The following is an 18,784-nucleotide window of genomic DNA, read 5'->3' on the forward strand; positions in this document are numbered from 1 at the left end:
TGTGCAACACTTAGTAGAATATGTTTTAATCCTTCAACCCAATAAGCATTATTACAAACAAGTTTCTTAGTCAAAGAAATACATCCTTTTCCTTTTATGTTACAAGGTACATTGTTTCCAAACCTTACACTACCTCCATCATAATATTCCATGTGCTCAAATTTTTTTTAATCTCTAGTCATATTATGTGAATAGCCACTATCAATAATCCATGTATAATTTTTGCTACCATGAGAGATAAGTGTCATCTTATCTCCTTCATCACCAGATTCATCCTTTACAACAATATATACCATTTCATCTTCACTATTATTAGAATCTTTAGCCATAAAATTAGATTTCTTACCTTTTTGCTTGAAGTTCTTGTAGTTCTTGAACTCCTTCTTGCCTTTGTTCTTATTGCTTTTCTATTCATCTTTGTTTTCTCTATTTGGACACCTTGCAGCAATGTGACCAACTTCTTCACAAGAAAACAAGATCAGAGGAACTTCACCTTTATACTTTTATCTATGATTGGAATACTTCCTTGCAAGTAGGGCTTCAACAACTTCAAGATCACTATTTGAACTGTCTTTTGATTCTTCTTCTTCACTTCCTGATTGATTGGACTTTGAAGTCTTACCCTTTTTCTTGAGTGATAATTTAGCTTCAAATGAAAACTCAATAACTTTTGAACTAGGAACAAAGTTATCAAATTTATCTAAATCAAAAGCTATCAATCTTACAACTAGAGCATCCAACGATATTTTATTATCTGGATCACATCTCATCTCTTGAATAGTAGACACTCTAATTGCATAAATAGGAAGAAGAGTTCTAAGTACCTTGGTTACAACTATTTTCTCTTCAATGTCTCCTCCAGATGCTTTAATTGCACTTATACACGCTTTGATTCTTTTCACATATTTTGCAATGTTTTCATCTTCTCTCATTTTCATCTGATCAAAATGACCTGTAAGACTTTCAACTTTAGCTTTTCTTACATTGTCATCTACTCCATAAATGTCTTTGAGCTTGGTCCACATGTCATGTTCTATTTTCCACTCTAAAACTTCATCAAATTCATCATAACTAAGAGCAAATGCAATATTAATCATCATAATGTTATGATTTTTCTTTTTAGCAATATCTTCAACTGATAATGTTCCAGTGGGAGTCTTGTATTCAACATCAAGATTTTTAAACCGTGAATAACTGATGGTACCCAAACGTAACCTCATAAGTCCTTTCCATGCTACAAATTTTTTTCTATTTAGTTTTGGAATCTCTCTTCCTGTAAGACATCTTGATCTTTAGCTTATGTCCTTGAAACCTTCTCTGTTGATATAGGATCATCTTGGGTTTGCTTGCAATTCTGCATGTTTGTAGGGATTTTGGTTAACTTTTGTGGAGAATCGAGCTTGGATTTTGGTGGATTTATGATTTTCATTGGTAGGGATGTGTTGGAGACACATTAGAGAACCTTTCTTCATGATTTCATAGAGATTAGATGGATTGAGTTGAAGTTTCAGTTGTTTTACCTTGCTGCTAGAACTATGTTTTTCTAGTTTTTGGATGCCTATTCCTAAGCATATAAATAATTATCCTTAATGAATGATAGGCTATGCATTTCAAGGATTAAAGAGGGCATAGATTAATTCCTTTTTTCAAGAGCACAAGTCCTAATTCATTATAGGTTGGGAGATATGGAAATTCTCCTAGAGTATCAATTTATGGTAGTTTTGCATGACAGTCTGTTGTCTGTGAATTTTGGAGTGGATGCACATTTTTCCTTGAGGAATCATCCTTTTTGCATTTAAATCTTGTCAAGGACCTAAATTTCTACCTACAGTTTGAAGCATCAGCTCTAATTCAATCAAGGCTATGAGATATTGCGATTTTACTTGGATATCAATTTGTGAATATTTAATTATTGTTGCATGCCAACTTGTGGCATTTAATTTATGTATTTGTATTTAATTTGTGTCCAGGGCTGACTTGTGGCTTTGATTGGTATAATTAGGGGTATTGTGGATTCTTTTATTCATTAAATTAGAATGAGATGAAGGGGAGATGGAAATTTTAAGAGCTAGGGTTGTTGTTGGAAAATAAGGAGGTTACTTGGTGGGCTTGCGAGAACAAGTTTAGATTTCCTTGGTGGTTTCTTCCAAATTGTTGTATTGTTAAAGATCTAGGCTAACTGAGATTAGTGTTTGGTTGGATCTTGAGGGATCTTGCATAACTGATGTTATTTTAATTACTATTGTATTTGGCCCTAACCATGAAGGCCTTACAACCAAGCATATTACATGTAATCAATTATATCTATGAGTAAAGAGTTGTAATTTGGCATCAGATGTTGCATTGTTATTATGTTTCCACTATGTATTTATTTGTTGGGGGCTAGGATACCTTCTTTGGGGATTCTCCTATCTTTCACTACATCATATGGTATCAAAGTGAAGGTTGTTCCCGATTGTGTTGATAGATTTCTGAAGCTGCAGTAGTTTACACTATGATTTGCAAAGAAGGTTGATCTTGTGGCTGATTGATATTCTGGATTGGTGGAGTTGTTTCTTAGGATTTGCTAAAATTTTGAAAGATGACTCCAAGAATATTTAACCCTAGGGAAATTTATTATCTTAGTGATGTTGTGGAAGAAAGGATCTCAAAGAAGATAAGAGCAGAGTTTAGATCTAAGATTGCATTGCTAAAGAGTGACATGATTACTAAAATTGTAAGTACTTTTGGTGGTGTACCTAGGCATGTGGGTACTGAAGATGGTTATGAGAAAGTTGTAAAATACTTTGAGGTTGCTGGATCTAGTGGTGAGGATAGAATTGATCATGTGGAGAGACCTATTGGAATTAGGGCTGGTCAATTTATTCGACCTGGATCTCAGTTGAAGCTGAAGCATAAGATGGAGGTTTCTAATTTTTTAGGTACTTTGAATCCTGATGATCTATTTGATTAGATTGGTGAATTGGAAGACTACTTTGAGCTTGAGGATATTGAGGATCCACTCAAAGTGAGGTTCACACAAACTAAGCTAAAGGGACATGTTGCTCTTTGGAGGAAATAACTACAAAGAGATAGAGAAGAGGAAGGTGAAATGAAGATCTTTAGATGGAGATTGATGGTAACTAAGTTTAAGACTAAGTTCATTCCTATTGATTATGAACTTGATTTTTTTAAAGAAGTATCAGAATCTGAAACAGAAGGATATGACTATGAAATATTATACAGAGGAGTTCTACAAGTTGACTATTTGGTCTGGGCATAGAGAATTATTAAAAGAGAAGGTAGCATAGTACATTAACGGTTTGACATTCAATATTCAGGTGGAGGTTGGTATGGTGAATATTTCTTCAATTGAGGATGCTTATTAGTATGCTTTGAGAGTAGAGGAGAAGCTAAAGAAGAAGAATCAAGGTAGTTCTCAAGGAAAGGAGAAGCAAGATAGCTTAGTGCAAGCTAAACCAAGTGTAGAAGGTGAATCAAAACCTGTTGATTAGAAAAGGAGGACAGGTGGAGGTGTGTTCATAGGTAATTGTTTCAAATGTGGCAAAGAGGGGCATCAATCTTTTGAATGTCCAATTGGTAGGACAGCTGCTGTTGTGAATGAGGTTGTAGTCCAAGATAGTCAACCTGAGAAAGGAGAGAGTTTGTTGGCTCAATGAGTACTAGTTGGTCAGAGGACATTGGATACTTATCAAAGTTCTAGTTTGTTCTAGTTTTGTTGTAAGTCTAGTGGTAAAGTCTGCAAGGTGATTATAGATGGTGGTAGTATGGATAACCTTGTTGCTGAGGAGATGGTTCAAAAACTTTGTTTGAAGAGAGTGAGACATCCTTATCCTTGTAGGATTGGCTAGTTGCAAGGTGAGCATGCTTTGGAAGTGATAAAGAAATGCCATGTTGATTTCTAGATTGGACAATATAAGGATCAAATGTTGTTTGATATTGTGGATATGAATAGTTGTCATGTGTTACTTGGTAGACCTTGGTAGTATGATTGTAGGGTTGTGCATGATTATGTTAGGAATGTGTTTATTATTGAGAAAGGTGATAGGAAATTTTCCCTAATTCCTTTATAGAATGGAAATCTTGGTAGGAGAAACCTAAGTATCGGCAGTTGAGTTGAGTTGGCAGATTTTGAGAAGGTTGGAGATTAGCATGGAAAGTAGACCTATGGAACACCTGTGGTGGAGGTGAAGATGAAGAAAAATAATGGAAAGAGTGTGCAAGTTGAAGACTTGGAGGACATGTATGTGAAGAACTAGTTTTGGATTTATGTGTTGAATCCCAGAAGATGTTCTTCTAGTTACTAGAACATCTTCTTGAACCTGGGGTGTCTGATGTAGGAGGATCTTGGGTTTGCTTGCAATCCTACATGTTTGGAGGGATTTTGGTTAAGTTTTGTGAAGAATTGAGCTTGGATTTTGGTGGAGTTACAATTTTCATATTTAGGGATGTTTTGGGGACACATTGGGGAGCCTTTCCTTATGATTGCACAGAGATTGGATGGATTAAGTTAAAGTTTCAATCATTTTACCTTGCTGCTTGAAAAAAACAGTATAGGACCTAAATTTCTACCTATGATTCAAATTACAAGTTTTAATTCAATTGGGGTTAGGAGATATCGTGATTTTACTTGGATATCAATTTTTGAACATTTAATTGTTGTTGCAAGCTGACTTGAGGCATTTAATTTATGTATTTGTATTTAATTTGTGTTCTAAGAAATTTTTTGGCTTAGATTGGTATAATTAGGGGTCTTGTGGAGTCTTTTATTCATTAAATTAGAATGTGATGAAGGGGAGATGTGAATTTGAAGAGCTAGGGTTGTGGCTAGAAAACAAGGAGGTTACTTGGTGGGCTTATGAGCACAAGTTTAGATTTCCTTAGTGGTTTCTTCCAGATTTTTGTATTGTTATAGATCTGGGCTAGTTGGGATTAGTTTTTGGTTGGATCTTGAGGGATCTTGTAGAATGAATGTTATTATAATTGCTATTGTATTTGGACCTAATTTGGAAGGCCTTACAGCTGAGCATATTGCATGTAATCAATTATATCTATGAATAAAGAGTTGTAATTTGGTATTAGATCTTGCATTGTTACTATGTTTTTGTTGTGTGGTTATTTGTTGGGAGCTAGGACATCTCCTTTGGAGATTCTCCTACCTTGCACTGCATCATCTACAAGCAACAAAATCTATGATACCAATTGTTGGAAATATAAGAAGAGTAACTAAGAGGGGAGGGGTAAATTAGTTACCACTAAAATAAATCCTAGATCCCTTAGATGTTAGTACAAAATAAAACTTTGAGAGCTAATGCTCAACAAAAAAACAAATGTTGTAACTTGATAAACATTCTAATTTCTCAATAGTTACTTAAAATTCAAATATTTAGATGTTATCTATGATTACCATTATTTAACTTAGTTGCAAACACATAAAAGAAAATAGCATGAACACATTTGACTCTAGGATTTAATGTGGAAACCCAATTTGAAAAAAACCACCAATTGCAACTAGTTACTATTTTTACTCTTCTGAAGTGAGCCCTATTAGATGCCAACCCTATTAAAAGTTATAAAACATACTATTAGGTGTGACCCTATTAGAGGATTTAATCACCCTATTAGGAGTGGCCTTGTTAGAGATCTTTAGACAATTCAACAAAACTACCACCTTGTTAGAGGATTTACAAATAGCTATTTAGCCAACTCTATTAAGATATTTAGATCACTACTACAATGGTTAGAGAGTAACAATGAGATGACCTAATTTCTTATTCAACTGAATTGCTAATTATAGATCTCTGTTCTGGCTTTACTTGATCCTTCCTGATCAAATATATTTTTTTTGCTGCACAAGGATATTTTGCTTATCCTTCAAATTCTCATCCTCTCTTCATCATTAAATATTCAATACATTCATTTACTCTAAATCTCAACTTGACCTTATACTTATATCTTTAATTTTGTCAAGTTAGTTAGAATATAACTTAGAATAATTAATATTCATCATCATAGTTGGCTAAAACCAATAGATAAATCAATTAAGCTTAATATGCCAAAACAAGAAAATCCTTCACTAGCCAACCCAACTCGGTAGACACTAACTCAAAACAATTTCCTATGTTAACTAATAGAAGCTCGGTTAATACTACAGATTTGAAAAGATCCTTTGGTAACTGAGTGAGCTTGGTTAACATTGGTTCCATCCAACTTTTCCTTCATTAACTAAGTGAGCTCAGTTAACACTTGTATTCTACAATCCTTCCTTTGACACTTGAGTGAACTCGATAGATGCTGCCATCTAAACTAAGCAAACACAAGAACACTCAGTAGACACAAAAAACTATCTTCACTACTCGAGTGAGCTTGGCATACAACAACTAATAATGATATGACATTTTTGTAACATCAAAGACAATACACAATTAATCAATTGTATCCAACATTCACCTCCTCTATCTGACCTTAGAAATTTTAGTTTCTTTATTGTTTCTTTCTCAAGTTTATCTAGATACCACTTGAACTTTTGAAAAGCTTCAGATTTATCTTTCAAATACATTACTATCATCATCCTAGTATAATCATAAAAAATAGAATGAAATACTTATCTCCATTGTAAATCTCTATGCCAATAGGTCCACAAAGGTCTATGTCAACCAGCTCCAAGACATCTTTAGAATGATAGTTCTTACTTTTGAAACATGTCTTTCCCATTTTTCCAATTTCATAGTTTTTGCATATGCCCATATCAGGTTTCCTCAAACTAGGACTACCTCTCACTTTTTTTTTTCTTATCTTGATCAGGTTATCAAAGTTCACATGACACAACCTTTTATGCCATAACCAACTTTCTTCTACTTGAGCAATGATACATGAACTTTCACTTAGATCTAGGTAGAACAGGTTACCTTTTGTTTGATTACCAAACCCAACTAGATTTTATTTTCCATCTAGTAGCTTGGTCTTCCCATTCATGAATTCTACCATGAATCCAATATTATTCAACTATGCCACACTTAGTACATTATGCTTCAGTCCTTCAACCTAATAGGCATTGTCACATCTAAGTTCATTAGTTAGGGAAATAGAAACTTTTCCTTTTATACAACATGGTTCATTATTTTGAAATCTAACACTCCCACCATCATAGTGTTCCATATGTTCAAACTTTTTTTTATCACCAATCATATGGTGAGAACAACCACTATCAATAATCCATGTATCATTTTTACTAACATGATAAATAAGTGTCATCTTATCATCTTCATTTTTATATTCATCTTTTACAACAATATAAACCATTTCATCATCATCACTACTATCAAAATCTTTAGACATAAAACAAGACTTCTTACCTTTATCCTTGTAGTCCTTGTAGTTTTTGAAATCCTTCTTGCCTTTGTACTTGCTACTTTTCTTTTCTTCTTGGCCTTCTCATTTTGGACACCTTGCAACAATGTGACCAACTTCTTTAAAAGAAAAATAGAATAGAGGAATTTTACCTTTGTACTTTCCTTTTCCTTTGGGATATCTTCTTGCAAGAAGGGCTTCAATGACTTCAAGATCACTATTAGAACTATCTTCTTCTTCACTTTCAGATTGTTTGCCTTTTGATTTTCCACATTTCTTTTTGACTGAAATCTTAGCTTCAAATGTAGACTCAATTATTCTTGAGTTAAGAACATAGTTGTCATAGTTATCCAACTCAAAAGTTGTGAACCTTCCCACTAGTGCATCCAAAGTTATGGCATTCTTGGGATCACATCTCATTTCGTGGATAGCCTATACTCTAATTGCATATATGGGAAGAAGAGTTCTGAGTACCTTGCGTAGCACTATGACATCATCAATTTTCCATTCAGAGGCTCTAATTACACTAATACTAGCTTTGATTCTTTTATTGTATTTTGCAATGTTTTCATCCTCTCTCATTTTCATCTGATCAAATTGACCTCTTAAACTTTCTTCCTTGGGTCTCCTCACATTGTCATCACCTCCATAGATAGCTTTCAGTGTGACCCACATTTCATGAGTAGTCTCATAATCTTTGACCTCATCAAATTCAACATAATTAAGAGTAGATGCAATGTCAATCATCATTATGTTATGATTCTTCTTTTTAGCAATCTCTTCCATAGTTAAAATTCTAGTAGGAGTTTTATACTTGGCATTCAAATATTTCAGACACAAGTCATTGATGCTTGTTAGATGTAGCTTCATAAGTTCCTGTCATGCTTCAAATTTATCTTTGTTCAACTTGGGAATATCTCTTCTATAAGACATCTTGATCTTTAGCTTAGGTCCTTGAAACCTTCTCTACAAGCACCAAAAGCTTTAATACCAATTGTTGGAAATATAAGAGTAACTGTGAGGAGAGTGGTGAAACTATTACCACAAAAAAAAATCCCATATCCCTTAGATGTCAATATAAATAAAAACAAAAACTTTGCTGAAATTGAATTAATGTTGAAACTCAGTTAACATAGAGACACTTGGTTAACACTAATAATTTACTGTCACTCAGCAAGTACTAAAATATCAATTGTAACTCAGTAAATACCAAACATTTAGATCATAAGATATTATGTGTCATTAACCTTAATTAACTTATTTGCATACACAATAAAAAAACTAACATGAACACAAGTGACACCAAGTTTAATGTGGAAACTCAATTTGGGAAAAACCATCAATCGTAACTAGTTACTAGTTTTCACTCTTCTAAAGTGAGCCCTATTAGGATCCAACCCTATTAAAGGTTACAAAGCACACTATTAGGTGTGACCATGTTAAAGGAGATAATCACAATTTTAGGAGTCACCTTGTTAGAGGTCCTTAAACACTTCAATCTAGAAATGTCACCTTTTTAGAGGATTTACAAATAGTTGTTAGGTTAACTCTATTAAGAGATCTCATTCACTATTACAATGGTTAGAGAGTAACAATGACTTGACCTGATTGTTGATGCAATAGTCTTTTTTGATTCAGATCTCAATTCTATCTTGAATACTTGATCCTTCTTGATTAGATTAATCATTGGAGACCAACAAGGATATTCATCTTATCCTTCCTATTTTTTTCCTCTAAACATCTTCTTATTTTTCACACATTCTCACAGATTCAATCCTCAACTTGACCTTATACTTATATCATATGCATTGTTAATTCAGCTTGAATACAACTTAAAATAATTCATATTCATCTCTTCAATTGGCTAGAACCAACAAACAATTCCATTAAACTCAATATGCCAAAACAATCAAATCCTTTTTCAGTTGACCCAGCTCAGTAGACACTAACTCTAAAATGATTTTTCTATGTTAACCAAGTAAAATTGGTTAACACTAAAACTTTGTAAACTTCCTTTGGTAACCGAGTGAGTTTGGTTAACACTGGTTCCATGACAACTTTCTTTTATTAACCAAGTGAGCTCAATAGACACTATCTTCTAAACTTGGAAAACACTAGAATGCTTAGTAGACACAAGAAATTGTCTTCATCAGCCGAGTGAGCTCGACACACACTGATTGGTAAAGATATGATATTATGTGTAACATCAAAGATAATATACAATAGAACAATTATTTTCAACATATTCTTACTGCTTCCATTTATTGGTAAACATATTTTTCTTTTAATAAAACAAATAATCAAAGCCTCTAAGCCTAAATGCATAAGGCAAATACAATCTTCCAATAGTTGAGGAATCTTAGCTTCTTTCATTCCTCTTTGAATTTTGGTAAGGTTCAGCTCCCTTATCAGATATTCAATGAAAACACTCTCTTAAATAAGAATTACTTTTAAGTAGAAAGTAATAAGGCTTCCCATATATTCTTGGATAGAGGGATAATCAAATAAACAACAACTAAATAAATCAAGAATTGGATAAAATGGAGAGAATGCATAGTTTCTCTATCAATCACTATTCAAATGAGATATGATGAAACAAATAGATTATCTAATATATGCACCATATAAGCATCCAAGATCAGAAAGAAATCCAACAATTCAATGCCAATTCAATCCTAAACTGACACAAACCACCCAAAGCACACAATCTTCAAATATCTATATATGTATGTATGTGTGTGTGTGTGTGTGTGTGTGTGTGTGTGTGTGTGTGTGTGTGTGTGTGTGTGATCTTTTTCATCCAAAAATAACCCTATTTCTATATAATGCTGGAAAATTAAAACATTTGCATAACAAATAAACTTAACTAGAGTTCATAGTATGATATCCATTAAAAAATTCCAACCCTTTACTCTACTAAGTTTCTAGCTTAAATAAAGTAATGTCTGAGAATCTTTATCAAAACTCAATTCTTTGATAGTTTAAAACTAGTTAAAATAACCAAGTTTGATGAGTACGTAGACCCTAGAAGTAACTAATTTAATACTTAAACTTGAAAAGGAACATAAAACAAAGATTCCCTAAAGAGAATCATCAATGACCTTCTTCAAAAACTCTTCTTGGTCTTCATCTTCATCCTAGGTTGAAGGTCCCTATGCAAGTTTCCAGACTCTGTATACTACTGGTGAACTCTAACATGGTGTTCTTGTTTGAGCTCTTTATGCTCTATAGGAAATTTTTCCATGTATCCTTGTCTTGTTTCAGTTTGGTGATACTATCTAGATATTATGGATGTTGTTGGTTGCACAATTTGATCATGGTTTCTACCTTATAATTTTTGGTAAGATATGCAGTGGTGAGATGTATTCGTGTTTTGAAACACTATGGTTTCAAATTACCCTTTCAAACACTACGCCAACTATAACGCTAGACCCTTCTTCTACTTTAGGTTTTGAAAAACCTAGGTGGGTGTACCTTAGATTCATTTATATGGTACCAGTGTTAAAACATACACTTGAATCTTGACAAAGTAGATAAAAACCCTAAATCTTCTAACACTTATGTAGAGATCTTAGAAATGGAATAGAAAATAACATGGCCAAAGAAATTTCTAAGCTAAGTGAGGGCATCCTTTTTAGTTCTTCAAAATTAAAGGGAAAGATATTTGATTAATGATGTTATTTTTAGAAAAAACCCAAATATGCAACAGTATGAACAAGTTGATCTTGTAGCTAATTTATGTAGCAGTAAGAACAAGTTGATCTTGTAGTTGATCAATGCCTTATCCATTGGGCATAAGCTAAGTCAAAAGATACACATGGATACCTGATATATAGTCATATATTCAGATATCCGATCTATCCATTCACCTTGTAAATAGACATCTATCTTCATAAAAACTCTCATACTTATGCAATATCCTCCTAGTGAAACCTACAACCCTATCAAGCTAAATAAGCATCTACTTGGCTCTTTTTTACAATAGAAAACCTATCCAGACATAAAACCTTAAGGGATTGCAAATGAGTTTAAGCTCTTTGTTCTTAAACACAAAACATTAAAGACAATAGAGGAAGGAGACAAGAGTCAAAATGACACTAAAGAGATTCTTGCTCATTTTTATTCATTTCCTTGAAACTATACATTCATATCATGAAATTAAAAGATAGAAATGCCTAATAGATTAGAACTAGTTATATTACCTTCACTACTACTGTGCATACAAGAGAAAAATTTGCTAAAGAATTTGGTGGAATCACTATTATGGATCCAACAATGTGGTCTCAGACTAAAATTGCCAACCTTACAATGAATGAGAGAAAGAAAGACATAGAAGGAATGAATTCCCAAATCTGCTCTACAACTACCATGTGTACACTTGGAAAACTTCCCCAAGAAGTTAAAAACATCTCTCTAATCTCTCCCAGCAACTAAAAAATCAAATCCTCACTCATTTTGTCTCCAAAGTTAAAAATATCTTCAGCACTTGATGGAAAACATAATTGATTTGGTAGGAAACAACAATTACCAAATTTTCCACCAAATATACATCAAATTGTTAATGAGAAGCCAAATACTCCAAGTAGGATCAAAATATCACGTACTGGAACAATGCCAAGTGTCACCACAACTGATATTAGCAATTGAAAGCATGAAACACCTACCAAAAATCATGGATTCAAAATAATTACAAATCCCCATGTAGCATGCACCAGTGAGCACCTGTGCAAAAACCAACTTAAAAATTGGATAGCTTGTCTCTTGTCAATTCTAATGATACATTGGAGTCCATATTTTGGTTCAATCTCATCCCTCTAGAAGCCATTTGGAAAACTAGCCCAGAGCTAAAAATTGGATAGTTTAAAGAATGAATTTGAGAAATTAAAAAATCTCTAGAGTTTGAACTATAGGAAATTCATTATTTAAAACATTTTTTTCAAATTTGGAGATTGAACACTCAAACACAAATTGGAAATAAAATAATAATTATTTCAATGCATCTCCTTATACTTCCCTTGACAACTTAAACAATGCCATGTGTTGAACTATGATAAGTCCCCTAACCATTGTCAAGTCCCACAACTCTAGCCATTTTTAAAGTTATCTGGGAGGTCACCATGTCTCTACTGATGAAACCCTCCCATTTTTTGGTGGTGACATAGTGACCACCAGAATCTAGCACCTTTTCTAGTCAGTCTCCTTAAGTCAAAAAAATTTTGACTTCATTTTCACTAGCCACCGTGAGCCTCTCCTCTCACTATCTTTTCCATTTTCTAGGAGGTCACCATGTCATCACTAGCAAAATCCTTCCATTTTCTTGTGGCGACATAGTGACCACCAAACTCTGGCATCTTTTTTTGGTGAGTCTTCTCTGCTAGTCAAAACCATTGACTTTGTCATCCACCAGCCATGGCAAGCTCCACCACGCAACTTTTGCCTTCGAAAGGTGTTGTCTTATCAGACATCTAATCTATTGCACATTGATATATTTAAAGACTCAAAGCAACACCACCACATTGTATGTGCAACAAAGGGTTTTTTAGTATTCTCCCTCTGCTCATGGCATGCTCTATTTTTTAAGAACTTATGAAGGCATCTCTTCATGGTTTATCCTTTCTCACATTCATGATATTTTGCATCTGGAAGCTTTTTTCCATGTTAGGAGTTAACTCCAAGGTAGCTCCCCCTACTAAGGGTTCACTATACAATGCCTCCTCTTGCGATTTATGCTAGACTCCCCTGTGGTTTATACTAGACTCCCCTATGGCTTCCTCCTTTCTCTTCACCATAGGAGTTTGATATGTTTACACTGGCATCTTACATGCTACTTGGAAATAGGTGAAACAAGGAGTAGGCAAAGTGCAAGCTTTCCCCATTATCAGGAGTGATCCATGAGTTGATTTCCCTAACATGTCTCTCCCTTTGTAATTTGTAGGTCTCTCTATTGCCACAACAACATCTTTCCTCCCATAACTATTGGAATTCCAGTCTCTCGATTTGATCATTGGTGACTGCAGATCAAGGTGGTAGGTCAATAATTTTTTGAAGTCAGATCATAGTTAAAGCTTCATACTACAAAATAGCTAAGTAGGGAATTTTTCCTCTCCCGTCCCACTAGGGTAGGAAGAGTTGGCACTCACCTCCAATCATAACACCTACAATAGATAACAATCCATTTCTCTAACATATAAACCAACAATGAAAATAGTAGCAATTGTATAGGCTTTTCATATTCATTAATTGAACTAAATACTTCTGCAATGACATAAATATAGAAAAGGACCCAAAATGAGAGTATGAGCCATGCTACTAAAGTTATAATTGATTTGGCTATGACATAATCTAGCTAGGAAATGTGAGCAACCATCCATAACTTGAAATGCTCATCTTTCAAGTTTACAAGCACCTCATCTACAATTTATCTAGTATAATATTGCTCCAATAAACAATTGCTATTGGTTGAAATAATAGCTAACTTTTGGGGAACTCAACAATAGTCAGCCTTAGCTCTTGATGATGTACCCCAATACCCTAATGTTCCATTAAAGAGTTTTCAAAAGTTGAATAAAGAACTAGTTCTATGGAAGGGCCTTCACCTACCAACACTTTAACCCAATATTTTTCATGAAAAAACTTCACAGTCTAGGATTGAAAAGTGATGTTGGAAATACTCACATTTTTCTATGGATGAGGAATGATTCTTTCAAATTGGGCTTCATTGTTGATCAATCATTTTGACATATTTGATGTTGATCTTTTGCTCTCAGAGTCCAAACATCCCATTTAAACTTAAGTGTAAATGAGATTAAAAAAAAGAATGGGTGCTTCTTGGTGTGGGTGAGGGAATAGGTAAGAATTGTTCTCTTGTGAGTAGATTCATTAAATTTTTCTTCTTCAATTTGTATTTTTCAATACATTAATGTATCACCCCTTCACACCCTACTGATTAAAGTTCAAAATACTATAGATACATGCCAATCCATACATTGGATTATACACAAATATATTCAATTGATGATTAATGACAATGACAAATGCATGTTACAATACTATCCCTTTGATCAAGAATATTTCATCCACTTTAGTGGTCTGGTGAATTTAGTTAGGCCCCAAAGTAGCTCCAGCTAAAAAATAATTCATTTTCGAATGAAAAACATTCCAAACTGATCTGATGAACATGTGACTCTAACTTGAAACAATATACATCATTTTTTTACTTTTAAAAACTCATTTTCACCTCTTTCTACAAATTGTTAGTTTCATGCCAAGAGGTACTTTTACCGGCTTCAAAAACTAATCCAAACACCTGACTGAGCTCTGAAATAAATCATACTGATTCTTTGTTCTGCACACTCTTACCTTGTCAAATCTAGTCTCATGAAAAATTCTCAGTCAAAAGATACTGACTGTTAAAGCTGACCTCTCAGAACTACCTGCAAACAAATGTGTTAGAAAATAATAAATCACATTTGGATTTGGCTTTGGAAACAGGTCAAATGGACACTTGGGGAAACAAAAACTAGGGCATTTTTTCAGTATAATGAGGAAAATATAAATCTAGGATTAGGGCTCATGAAAAACCATAGAATTCATTTAGCAAGTGGTTAGAGTGGGCTACTCAAATTTGTAGGACTGGAAACATTGGCAAAAAAGTGTTTTTTACAAATGGAATGGACCCAGGAAAGTGTGCAAACAAATTTGTTAAGATTTACAAGCTGGCACACTTAAAGAATTTTTAGAGTAGAAAATAATGGTACAATCCATTTGATCTCACCTATCATGGATTTGGAGATATAACATCAGGAATAGGGGTACCAACAAATCTACCTTTCTTGACACCAGTAAAATGTTATAAATTGAATTTAGAATCACGTTTGAAAACTAATCAAATGGACTTGACATAGGCTCAAATCTAAAGCATAGAAAGTAAGTGATCTCTAGAATGAAATGAAAAAGGAATCTTCTCTATATGGTCAACTGGGTAAAAATTATGACTGATCAAACAGGCCCTTCCAGAATTCTGAGCAATTACACAAATGCATGACAACTACAAACAACTAGCTTTGAGGGGTCGGAAACCTAATCAAACAGATTCAAAATGAGTTGAAAATTGGAACATAGATTCTTTGATATGGACATTAAACATACCCAAAGTGGTGGGTCATGAAACCTTTCTAGATAAAATATATTCAAAAATAATAATTGGGCTATTGTACACTCTTTGACACTTAGGCAGAAAAGCAAATTTGGACATTGCTCAAAATGAAACTTCACAGAATGGCTCAAAATGGAAATTTATCTTTATGGGACAAGTGGATATACTAAATTCAAGATTTTAGAAACATTAAACACCTCTCAAGGCTCAAATGGACAGCCAGGTACACTTTGCATCGAAAAGTGCTTATAGGGCTTATTTTGTTTGAATCGTACTCAAAATCAGGGCTTTAATTTTGAGTCCCAATAGTGGCTCTGTCTAGGGATGCATGTCCCTTTTTGGCATGGAAAGGATTCTGATCTTTGGGAGAAATAGACCACACACTTGACAACAAAAAGCTTTCTCTCAAATAGCTTTATTGAAAGCAAAAACAACTGCTCCTAAATTGTACAAACGATGGCCCCGGGCCACCAAACTTCAACAAAAGCTTTTACCTCTATCATCTATCTAATTTTCATCTAAACTTTCATGAGGTAATTTTGGAATATCATTTCTATTAGTTTCACCAATTAGATTAACATCTTGAAACACACCACTTAGCAAAATTGAATCTACATCTTCACTTTCATAACACATAAAAACTAGATTCATTTTCTACAACCATTTTCTCATTATGAAAGTACTGATTAGCATGCTCAAACATATAAGACTCCAATTTAAATTGATCTTCAATGAATGAATCATGCATGTTATCACTCTTGAATATGAAGGCTTCATACTCAACGTGGTGAAAAGGGTCACACATACCTTGAAATTGTGTATCCTTATGTATACCCGGATGGTATTAGAATGAGAAATCAGATTTGTACTCTCAAATATTATCAATGTCAAAATTTGAAACTAATCCAAAGTCCTCCAATGACTCTTTGAAATCAGCAAACGGATTAGCCATCAAAATAGAGCATTCATTATAAAACTCATTATAGGGTGCATGCTGATTTTCAATAACAACTTAATCAAATGCCTTGTTATCCACATCATGAGATGCAACATCATCATTTTCACTATCACATCTGGAAGAAGAACAATTTGATCTCTTATAGAAGTATGATAATTTATCATCATTAAACTCATCCTCAACTAAATTTGAACACTCTATGTGCTCTTCAAAAAGTGGGTTGATAATTCCATGCAAAGCTCCTTTGTAGACATTATAACAAGTGATGTGTTGATCAACATCCAACTCCTCCCTATACAATAGATTCATGAAAAATTTGAAATCATTTCTAACATCACTATCATGGACACTTTTAGCATATGAAGAAGAAAAGTCAGAACCATCACACAAAGACACAACATTCATTCCATCAAAAAAGCATGTAGGATATGGATCAATATTACTTGCATTGTCTTCATTAAGATGACTTAAATGTCTTACAAATGAATCATCATTTATGTTACCAATAGGTGTGGATGCATTAACCTCAGAATCTTTTACAAATTGTTGATTACTACTGCATGCATCTTCACAACATTCATCTACACAACTAAGCAATTCATCTTTATAAATGATCTCTTTATCCTTATATTTTGTAGACAACTCTTCTTCACAAATTTCAACCTCAAGCTGATTTGCATAATTCTAAAATGGAATGTCACTTTTAGATTTGGAAAAGGAACTCATACCTTTACTTGCATAAGAGTACTCCATTGATTCTTTCTTCTTCCCAATTTGCATCAGATTCATATGAAGACAAACATATATTATCACTATCCTCCTCTTGACTAGAGTAACCACTCTCATCATTTTCTTCACATGATGCTTCTTTATAATATATCGGATCAGCAATTTTACCTTCATCTCTTGAAAGATCACTTCTAGCTTCTTTGTCCTAATACTGGGATGAACATCTTGCAAATTATGATTAGTTGTTTTTTCAACATAAAGAAAATCATCAATAGGAGAAGGAGTGACTGAAATTATTTCTTGCATATCTAATTGATCAAGTGAATCCAACTTATCATCCACTACTAAAATACTACAACAAGTGCACTTTGTTCATCAGGAACATAATCATCTCTTCTTTGAAACCAAGAAACTTCATCTACACATGTCTTTAATTCTAAATTTTCAACAAAATTATCTACCATAATAGGGGTACCTACTTGCTGATCTGAATTTGAACACTCTACATGACACTGATTTCTCCTTTGAACCTCATCTTCCTGGAAAACATTTCTAAAGAAATGATTCCTAGTTAATCTATACTTCATGTTATTTTGAATCTCTATTACTATCATGAATGCCTAATGCAAAGCCTTGTGTTCTTTATCTCTTAATAGATAACTCATCTTCTTATCAAATGCGTCAAGATAAACCACTAAACACATTTGATCATCTGGCTTACCATTTTTAGGAATCTCATTTACAACCTTTTTAAATCTAATATTGAATTCATCACTCCTGATTTGAATCTTCAAGAACTTATCAAAATAATTAGAGATGCTTACTCTTTCCCTGAACTAGTTCATGAAGGATAAATGTAATTCATCACTAGAATGAAATAGAACATGTTGAAAGAAAGGAAAGCCAATCTCTAGCATCACCTTATAAAGTTTTAAGAAACAACTTCATATGCACATCTTCATGAGCAATTTCCAAATCACCAATCAAATCACTGAACATCTGAACATGATGGGTGGCTGGATTTTCATTTTTCCCACTAAACTTAGGCAAATACTTTCTAAGATCATATGACATAGGGTTTGGGAAACCATGAATGCCATCAAAAACTAATGGCATGTATCTTTTGGTAGAAATAGATCTATAAACATCACTAATTGGTTGCATACTTGATGAAAGGAAACTTGTCATTTCATACAAACTTAAAACTCATTCACCAAGATTATTTTCAAAATTTATTACTTGCAATAGATTTGAAAACTTTTCTAAAAATTCAAAACTCCAAACATACTTCAAAATAATAAAACACTTGTTGAGTCAATCTTTCACAAAGTATGTTGAGATATATCAAAACACTCTCCTATTTAATGTTAGAAACACCACTTGACAGAGAATCTTTTGTAGAATTTACTTTCATGGAAAGGAAATCTCATGAAAGTGGAAAAATACCTTGAGTGTTGATGCCTACAAACTTAATCTACTCATTTGGCACAGGTGTAAACTTCAATTCTTCACACCATTGATAAAAAATAAGTAGAACCACCATCTCCTTGAGGAGAAACAAATAAAATAACTATTGTGATTCATTTTAACAT

The sequence above is a fragment of the Cupressus sempervirens genome, chromosome 7 (genome assembly GCF_028749045.1).
Source record: "Cupressus sempervirens isolate cs-2001-9-10 chromosome 7, ASM2874904v1, whole genome shotgun sequence".
In the NCBI taxonomy this organism is placed as follows: Eukaryota; Viridiplantae; Streptophyta; class Pinopsida; order Cupressales; family Cupressaceae; genus Cupressus; species Cupressus sempervirens.